Source organism: Panthera uncia, assembly GCF_023721935.1.
Source record: "Panthera uncia isolate 11264 chromosome C1 unlocalized genomic scaffold, Puncia_PCG_1.0 HiC_scaffold_4, whole genome shotgun sequence".
In the NCBI taxonomy this organism is placed as follows: domain Eukaryota; kingdom Metazoa; phylum Chordata; class Mammalia; order Carnivora; family Felidae; genus Panthera; species Panthera uncia.
In genome coordinates, this window is record NW_026057585.1 from 55,959,069 (window position 1) to 55,968,930 (window position 9,862).

The window sequence follows — 9,862 nt, forward strand, 5'->3', positions numbered from 1 at the left end:
CCACGGTCAGATGTTTGCAAATTGCCAGGTTAAAATGACATCAGGGCATTTCTCAGAACGTTAGATGTGTTAATGTGCTTTGTGACTGGGATGTGGCCAGGAGCACTTCCCAAATTTATTTGACCACCACCTTCCCTCTCCTCCCGCATCGCAAGGGACTGTAGTTTTGAGCAACACACTTTGCGGACAGACCTGGGATGTTCTTCATGTTCTGCCCAGTTTAGAGCATTTAGGAACAGCCAGTCCTGAGCTATAAGAAGACACCAACTGCAGGAGTCTCCTAACTGTTGTGTTGCTCATTGCACACCCTGCTTTGTTTTATCGTTCACAGGCTTGCCTGAGATGTTACTGCTAATCTCTTAGACACCGCACAAGGCCAAGGCTGCCAACGATTCACAGTTTCTGAAAGGGAAACATGGAGGAAAGAATCAGAGTGGAAAGGGGTGAAGTATGGTAGGGGGGAAGTACTACCAGTGGGGAGAGTAAAATGGGGAAGAAGTTTTAGAATGAGTAAAAAAACACCACTGCAAACGGGATATGGATCCCATTCCCAAGTTATGTTCTTGGTTTAGAGACTTTAGATCTGGGTTTAAAACATGTGGGTAAAAATTACCAGTAAGTCCGTGTTTCCCCAGCGCTGGAAAGGCAAGACCCTACCTTACAAATTTTGTGACTCCATAATGGCACCTGGTGTAAGGTAGGTGCTCAGTCCGTGTGTTAAATTAAATTTAGGTTTTCTTTCTGGGGTTCAGCCCTCTGCTAGTAGCTTGCTGGTTTCTGTTGACATTAAAAATAACATTCCTTTGAAAACAGTGATGATCTTTGGGAGGAAGGATTGTGACTGCTTCACATTTTGTTTTTTCTTTTGATCTGCAATAAACATTTTTTTGTTGTTATAAGAAAGGCATTACTTTTATAATTAAGATACAGCAATAATTTTTTTGAAACGTGCATCCCTAGTTCTCCCTCCATGCAATTTTTTTTAACGTTTATTTTTGAGACAGAGAGAGACAGAGCATGAACAGGGGAGGGGAAGAGAGAGGGAGACACAGAATCCGAAACAGGCTCCAGGCTCCGAGCTGTCAGCACAGAGCCCGACGTGGGGCTCGAACTCATGGACCGCGAGATGGTGACCTGAGCCGAAGTCGGCCGCTCAACCGACTGAGCCATCCAGGCGCCCCTCCATGCAATTTTTATAGGTACAAAGAATGGACAGTTGAGGGGATAAGCTTTCATGGTGTCTCAAATCAATCGACCCCAATATGGCAGGGAAGGATGGAGAGGAAGTTTAAGTCTTCGAATCTAACATTTTCAAATATTGAGGCCAGATAGTACGTGGTATGTAGTAAATGTCCATTAAGTATCTGTTGCCTGAACAAATATCGGGGAAGTCGGTGAAGCTTATTACTCCATTCATTTCCCCTTCTGGAGATCGTTCCAGTTGGAGAATTCCTCTTGTGGCCTAGGGGCGAGGGATGGGTAAGTCAGGAAGAGTGTCCAGACAGGTTGAATGACCTGTCCAGGTCACTCTGTAGGTTGGAGGCCCGTCAGCAGAGCCTGGGCTAAACCCAGAGACCTGGGCTCGCCCTGGGTCCAGGGCCTGCAGGGTCCTCAGCCAGTCAGGGTTGAGCACGGCCCCGGACTGATTGCACACATGTTGCTCTCTGTGAGCGGTGGTGGTGTTTGGAGCAAAAGGGTGCCTCGAACAGATCTTAGCTACATGGAACAAAAGTAAGTTTGGAAAAAAAAAAAAACAACAACCCACCAACTCCCTCACACACTAGCACCCTTCCTGCCGGCCCTGTTGTGATTTTGCACTGAGGGTGCATTTTAATTGATGAAATGTGCTACACAGCCCAACCAAATTGAAAAGTAACAACCTTCACTTACCATTTGGAGATGTGACGGAAGTGCCAGAAGTTAAACTCTGAGGACTAAATGAAATAACAGAAGCTCCCTATACTCTCTTGAAGAAGCTCATTAGTTTTTGCTTTCTCACATTCTGTTTGCTGTGGCCTGCAGCCAAAAATGGCGATAACGGTGGAGATAGTAAGTGAGAGTTAAAAATATGGGTAGAGTGGCTGGGCTCTGTGCAGGACCCAGGGCAGCTGGGGGAAGGGCTCAGGTAGGGGGCAGCTGGGAGGGAGGGGGGAGGGGAAGGAGGAGGGGGAAGGAGGGCAGAAACAGGCTGAGAGAGAGAGAGAGGACAAAGAGACCTGGGAGATTGAATGTGCGCTGAGCATATATTTATACCAACTGGAGTAGGTTCCGAGGTCGAGGTCATGCAGTGGGGAAGGGCAGGGAAGGGTCAATCACGTCTTGTTTCCTCTGCACACGGTACCCACAGCAACAAGTAGACACAAGGGAAATCAGGCTTCACGTGAATTTTGAGGGCAGCTGTGAGAATGATGAGTGGGAGAGAGGATGTCTCAAATGTGGCTGGCCTGGCCACGGCAGGCGCCCTAGTCTATGATTACAGTTATAAGGGGCAAGCCCTCCCACCCTAGCCCCTCACTTATCAGGTAAATAAGGGGGCCCCTGGGGCTCTCCCATTTATCACTTAATCCCTGCACTTGCAGGCCTCGCACCAGACCCGGCCAGAGCGGGAGCTTGCCAGAGAAGGGCTGCTTGACATAACGCACCGTGGTGCCGCGTCCTCCCTTCCTGCTGCTTCTTGACGTCATACAGCTCGGTATGTGCCACACATCTGCCGCGAGCACAGGCTCTGGTGAATGGGCACCACCCCTTTCCCCAAAGGAGCTTCTATGGCACTGGAAGAGAAGGACCAGAACGCGGGTGCCACCGCCCCAAGCAGAGCATGGGGTCCCAGCTAACAGCGACTTGGGCCCAGCTTGCTACATGCACGAGTCTCTGACAAATGCCACAGTGTGCAAGCCGACTTGGGTCTGAAAGGAAATGTCAGAGAGCAAAAAAAAGAAAAGGAAAAGAAAGGAGAAAGAAGCTAGCATTTACTCTTGTGCCAGGCACTGTCACATATGTTATTTCATTGAATGTACGGAGATACCCTGGCAGGTGGTTATTTTTATCTTTTTTTTTCTTCCCCCTTGACAAGGAAAAGGAAGATCAGAGAGGTTAAGGAACCAGTCCAAGGTACCTCAGCTTGTCAGTGACAGAGTCACTAGCCTGGGTCTATCTGTCTTTACTGCCCCAGATTCCTCCCGAGGCCTTGTGAAAGTCGCTGTCCACCGAGGAGACAAGGGGCCACCATGAACATTGAGACAGCCCCAGATCACAGCCAGGCTCTGGCTGCCTCCCACCCCTCCATAGATGTATTTTTTCAACAATGAGGTTTTCTCTGCAAGTTAGTGATTTTATGGCTCTCAGCAAAAATCTGTGACACCAGATGTTAAATGCAGCAGGAGAAAGTTATTTTCATCATTGGTGAAATCTTGCACAGTGCACTGAGTCTGGTCACATATCTGACTTCAGGCAACATGTGATCTGATTTCTGTTCACAGAAAGAGGCTCGGCAAGGGCTGACAGAGACGTGAATGGCTGTTTGGGCCTCTGGGTATTGGGAGAGGGGGCAGCTCAGTCTGTGACTTCTCTTGTGACTTGACTAATAAACAACACCTGGCTTATCTGTGGGACCAGACCTCTCGGCCAGAAACCCTGCCATCACTTGCTGGGGCCTTGACAACAGCACTTTTGGAACTTGTCCACACTGAGGCCATCATTCCCTCAAGTCCTAGCTGGTTGTGTCATATCGACCCCTTCTCTATTTCACTTCTGTCCTCTCCGTTCACTTCTAGCATGGTGTTCATCATTTAGATTCTTGGGTCAGTGTCCATGGAGCCAGCAACTATTGGATCGAACCACATGAAATTGCCTTTTTTTTTTTTTTTTTGGTGGTTAAACAACAGCCAAATATTGGTAATTGTAGCCAGAGTGGTTTCTTCGTTGTAAATTGAGGTGTTGGTATCTGGATCACAGGGTTGTTGAAAGATTTAATTAGATAATGTTTATAAAGACACCAACGACATTGCTTGGAACATAGAGGTCAATAAATGGAAGCCAGGCTTAGAATATGATTACTATTGTCCCAGGCTCCTTACTCCATCTGCCTACAAGTGGAGTCTTGCCCCAAAGTCCTGCTTCATGTCACTGGTCATGTGTGCCACTCCCCACAGCTTGAGTCTGCCTGAAACGCCAGTCCAGCTGCGAGGTTCCCACCACCAAAGACTATCTCCAGCCCTGAATGTCTGCCTGCCTGTCATTGCCCGGTTTCATGTGGTGCCTTCATCGCCTGATGGCCCCAGTGTAGCCAGCTTCTGGGCAGAGTCCATCCCCTCAGATTCTGTGTTCACTGAGTTACGCAGATCTTAGGTTGGTTTCCCTCTGTGTCTAGAAGAAATGGGACAGCAGGGTCTTCTGGGGGGACCACAGACTGCTCAGCCTGGGCAGTTCTGTAAATTTAGAATTTGGACCAGTGGTCAGGACAGATTCCTACTAGCTTGGCTTCCAGGAGGGCAGCGCACGATCAGGGCCAATTTATTCATTTTCAGTGAGAGACAGAGCAGCCAAAAGGAAATGCTGGGGTCAGTACATGGTCTCCGGGTGGAAAATCTTTAGGGGAAGTTTACGGGATATTTGGTGAAGAGTGAATCCGACAAAAGGAGGCCAAGCATCTTGAGGGATGATGAGGCCTGACAAGTCCTCTGCCCCAGCCGAGCACCCTCTCTGGTGGCCAGCTGGAGTCAGTGATTAGTGCACTGACTTTCTTCTCTTAAGCGGGGCTGGGTAGAAACAACCAGTTCTTCCCTTTAGCGGTGCTAATTATTTTCCTATTCCACTATGACCTCTCCCCTTTGGTAAATACCATCATCGTCCATCACATATGGCAACACCATTTGATCCCATTAACCATCCACTAGCTTCCTGAAATGCAGTTAATCTCGGTTTTGCCTTCCTGAGATGATCCAAGTCATATTCAGTTTAATTCAATTCCATACAGTATTTACTGTATACCTGCCATGTGCCAGGCCTGCCTAAGATGTTCCAGGTTATATTAAATTCAGTCTCTTCAACTCAGTTTAATTTGACCAGTACTTAGTGAGCTAGGCCCTGTCCTAGATCCCAAGGCTGCAATGGTAGACAGTATAAATATATATAGTCTTTATCCTGTAATCTAGTTAGGGGAACTACGCAGGGAAATTAGCAATCACAAAACAGTGTAGAAGGGTTACGATAGGGAAATATGAAGTGCCACTGGGCAGTCATAGGAAAGACATCTAATCTACAGTTCTAGAGGGTTCCCTGGAAGAAGTGACATCTGCTCTGGGCCTTAAAGATCGATAGGAGTAGGGGGAAGGTGTGCATATGCGTTTGTGTGTGTGTTTGTGCATGTGTGTGTGTGTGTGTGCACACACGTGCATGTGCATGTATGGGTGTGGAAGGGGGGCCCTGTGGAGACAGGATTAGGAGGGTACCAGGGGCGAGGCTAGGAAAGGGTTGAGAACTGCAAGGTCTCCTAGCCCAGTTAAGTAGTGAGGACTTTGTCGTCCTAACAAGGGGAAGCTATTGAAAAGTTTTAAGCAGGTTGTGAAGTAATCCTATTTGTGGTTTAGGAAGATCACTCTGACTGTAGGGAAGGCTTTGGGGGATTTCCAATATCCTTTACTAATACTTTTATAGATACATGTCTCAATTTCTGCTTACATATGATTAAATTTCCCCGTGGATTATGGATTATCTCGTTTATTTCATTCATTATTTCCAAGTTTCTGATGGGCTGGGGCGGGGGTTGGAGAACACTCTTTGTCACCCAGTGAACAGAATATGTCTCTATCCCCTCTTTTTTCCTGCCTAGGTGTTGCTAGAAATGAACCATCATGACTCACCCCTGAGCCTAGTAATAACAGACTGGAATAATGCCGTGCAGAAAAAGAAGTATTTTCATGAGTGTTAAAACACTTTTTTAGAGGGAGCAAATGGCCGCAAAGATGACTTTAAAAGTAAGAATTCCTAACTCTGCATTTGGTTGTTTAGGTTCCTAAATGATCTGGGTGTTACAAAGGACTCTGATGTGAGAGTGAGGGAGACATCATTGATCACTTCATTAATGGAAAAGGCTCTGGGGAAGGACAGAGATAATCCTGTTAGGGAAATCAGCAGGTTCTAATTGACTTTGAAGTAGTGGGGGCAGGGGGCTCCATTTCTTCTCCTTCACTTGCCATCATCAGATGGAGAGGAAACAGCTCTGCAGCTCTTGCCTGAGACTAGATTTTCCTTCACCAAGGGGAGGAAGAGGGACCTGATGCTGGCCTGTTGGGCACCATGACCTGCCTATTTTGGCTTCCACAGTGAGGTGTGGGTGAGGAGCAAAATGGAACTTCGTGATACCTACAGAGTTACTCTGCACTTCGGTTTGGGTTTAACATATGGAGGGAGGCTTTGCCTAAATTTCCCATCTTTTGTCACTTATCAGCTATTGAAAAGTGCACGTGTTCAGAGGCGCCTGGCTGACTCAGTTGGTTAAGCATCCGACTCTTGATTTTGGCTCAGGCAATGATCTCATGGTTCGTGAGTTCGAGCCCTGTGCTGGGCTCTGAACTTGGGATTCTTTCTCTTTCTCCCTCTCTGCCTCTCCCCTGCTCTCTCTCTCTCTCTCTCTCTCTCTCTCTCAAAATAAATAAATAAACTAAAGAAAAAAAGTGCACATGTTTGTGTGCATGAATGCAGATAACAAAGGATGCAGCTCCTAAAGGGGCAAGTTCCTGACAGCTGTGGAAAACAAGTCAACTTGACTTTGTGTTTCCTCAACCTTCTTGGCTGTGGGGGCCTCTGTCTGAGTGCTTCTCTTTCTTTCACCGATTGCTTCCATGGGATTGCCTCCCTCTCTCTCTTCTTCCCTTCTCTGTGCCTTCTTTCCCCTTCCCCTTCCCCTTCCCCTTCCCCTTCCCCTCCCCCTCCCCCTCCCCCTTCCCTTTCCCCTTTCTCCTCTCTTCTCCTTTCCTCTCCTCTCCTCTCCTCTCCTCTCCTCTCCTCTCCTCTCCTCTCTTTTTTTCCTTTCAGGAAAGGTTAGTAACTTGCAACTGAAATCTATTCCATAAGCATTTCTAGACTACCAAAAGGAGATAAAAAATAAGTAAGAGACTGTAGCTTCAAAGGCAAGCCATAAATAGTGAGTCCATAATGTGGAAGGAAATTCTCAGGGTTCTAAGAGAGCTGGAGAAAGTGCTTACATTCAATGAGCAGCTACCAGTGGCTAGCTACTTGCTGTACATTATTTCTTTTAATCCTTACGAAAACCTCCTGAGGTAGACATTCTAATCCTCATGGTATTCATGAGAAGGTGATGTTTAGGGGATGTAAATAACTTGTTTAATGTCACAAAGTTCAGCTATGGCCACAGGTCCATTTGACTCCCAAACTCATGCTTATTTTACGCGTGTTTCAAAGTAGAGAGAGAATATATCCAGATTTTTTTTGGAGGAAAGGGACTGTGGGTAAAGGCTTCATAAAGGAATAATACAGCAGGTGGACACTGAAAAGAGGAAACCTATTTTAACATTTGAACATTGGGATTTTGTAGTGAGATACGCTTCTTAGTCAGAGAGAGGAGAAGCATACAAGGAAACTTTTCACATGCATGTTAAGTGAGAGAGTTTCAAGTAGAGACTTCTCTCCAAACTGGGTTTCTGGACCACAGCAAGATATGTTGGGGGGAAATAAACTGGCTTTGAAGCCTGGATTCAAGCCCTGGCTCCACCATTCTTTGACTTTCTTGTGTGATCTTTGGCCAAAATAACGACTCCGAGGCTCAGTTTCTGCATCTATAATATGGGAATAGTGATAGCTACAGTAATACCCGTCAAGATTAAAGAAGCAGATGTTTATAATGTGCCTGGCACATGGCAGCTCCCCCGTCGATATTAGCAATTCTTAAGATAAAAAGCTACCTGTTGGGGTCCAAGCCACTGGGGTCAGTCAGGAGAAAGAAGTGAGGGAATTTTCAGATTCACCCTGGGTGTAGGCGATGGCTCTCAGAAGCAAACACTGCTCCCTCTAATGACACATCCCTTGGCCGTGTCTGGGAGCGGAACTATTTCCACCTTTTACTGTGTAGTTAGTACAGGCTTTTACAGGCTTCAGTTTCCTAGGAAGGCAATTTTTGAAGTGTTTATTATTTCTGGTTCTTATTCAGATGCTTGCTCGCTCTTCTTTGCACTGTGGGATGGTGCAGAAACGAGAGGCCAGGGACAGCCCCATGACGGGAATGTTAGAACACGTTGGTCCACTGAGGCCAATTTGGTACGTGTAGCAGAAGGCCTGTGATGTTCACGAGCCAAGAAGTCTGAGGAAATGGGTCTGTGGACACAGGAAGACGCAGTCTCAGAAGAATCCCGTACCGGCGCCTGGAGCACACGGTCTAGGGCCACAGAGTGGATGGAGCAGAAGGTGAGACAAGCCCTGTACAAGCTACAGACACAAAACATTACCGTGCAGACCAATTTCTTTACCCCGACGACACCAAAACTTACAGGAGAACAGGCCGTCATACGGAGAACGTGCCTCCCCAAACCCTCTCACTTAAGCTGTGGCTTGCGTATGTGATCTGCCTCCTCCACACTCTCCTGTCCGGCCTCTTCTCCTACCCTTCCCCCTTTCATCTGCTCGGCTCCAGCCACATCCCTCTCTCTGCTTTCCTAGAACATTCCAGTCCTGCCCCTGCCCTAGGGCCTTTGCTCTGGCCTTCCCTTCTGCCTAGAATGTTCTTTCCTGATTGCTTTGTTTACTAGGGCTCCCTCATGCCCTGGCCCTCCTGTCTTTCTCGCCTGCTTCATTTTTCCAGAGCACTTATTCGTCCAAGTTACAATGTTCGTCACATAACTCAGTTATCATTCTAAGTTAGAACATTATTCTAGCATTGTTGTGGGTTGAATTGTATCCTCTTTCCCAAAATTCGTATGTTGAAGTCCTGACCCCCCAGGACCTCAGAATATGACTTCATGTGGAGGTAGGGTCTTTACAGAGGTCGTCCAGGCAAAGTGAGATGGGACAGGTGTCCTTACAAAAAGGGAAAATGTAAGAAGTAAACATAGAGACATACACAGAGGGAAGATGATATGAAGACACACAGAGAGAAGATGGCCATGTGGAAGCCAAGGACAGAGGCTCGGAACAGACCCCTCCCTCAGACCCCTCCCTCAGAGCCCTCAGAAGGAACCAGGCCTGCTGACTTCCAGCCTCTGGGTGAGACACTGCATTTCTGTTGTCTAAACCACCCGATTTGTGGTGCTTTGTTATGGCAGCCCTGGGGAACGAATACACCGTCTCTGTAATTTCCTCTCTCAAAATTAAACTTATTCTAGATCTCTCCCTGTGAGAACACAAGCTCTACAAGGCAGAGCTTGCTTCCTGTTCGGGTCGCAGATATAACCCCAGTACCAGAACGATGCCTGCCATATAGGTGCTGTTCAATAAATATCGGTGGAGTAAATCCATCAGAAGACAGGACATTCATACGTTTACTCTCCGAGTGCCCACATTAGGAATGAGACTGGGAAGAGCAGCTGTCCGCCATTATTTGCTTGGTTCTTCTATGTGGGGGTGAGGACCCTGTACTCTGGGTGCTATCTTCACTTCCAGCAGGTTTCAGAAACCTGAGCCATTCTTCAGAAGACCTTCAAGGATGAGGAGGGAGCAGGGCCTCATCGGTGCCCAGAGAGAGTAGCTCCAGATGCAGCATTTAGCACACAGCCCAGGATTCAGTTACACTCGACCGCCCTGCTACGAGCACTAATAGGCCCCGACGGCCTAATAGGCTGTCCTGTGGTGAGGCTGTGTTGGGAAGAGGTTACCAATAACAAGATTATTCTCTTGACGGTTAGCTTGGCAG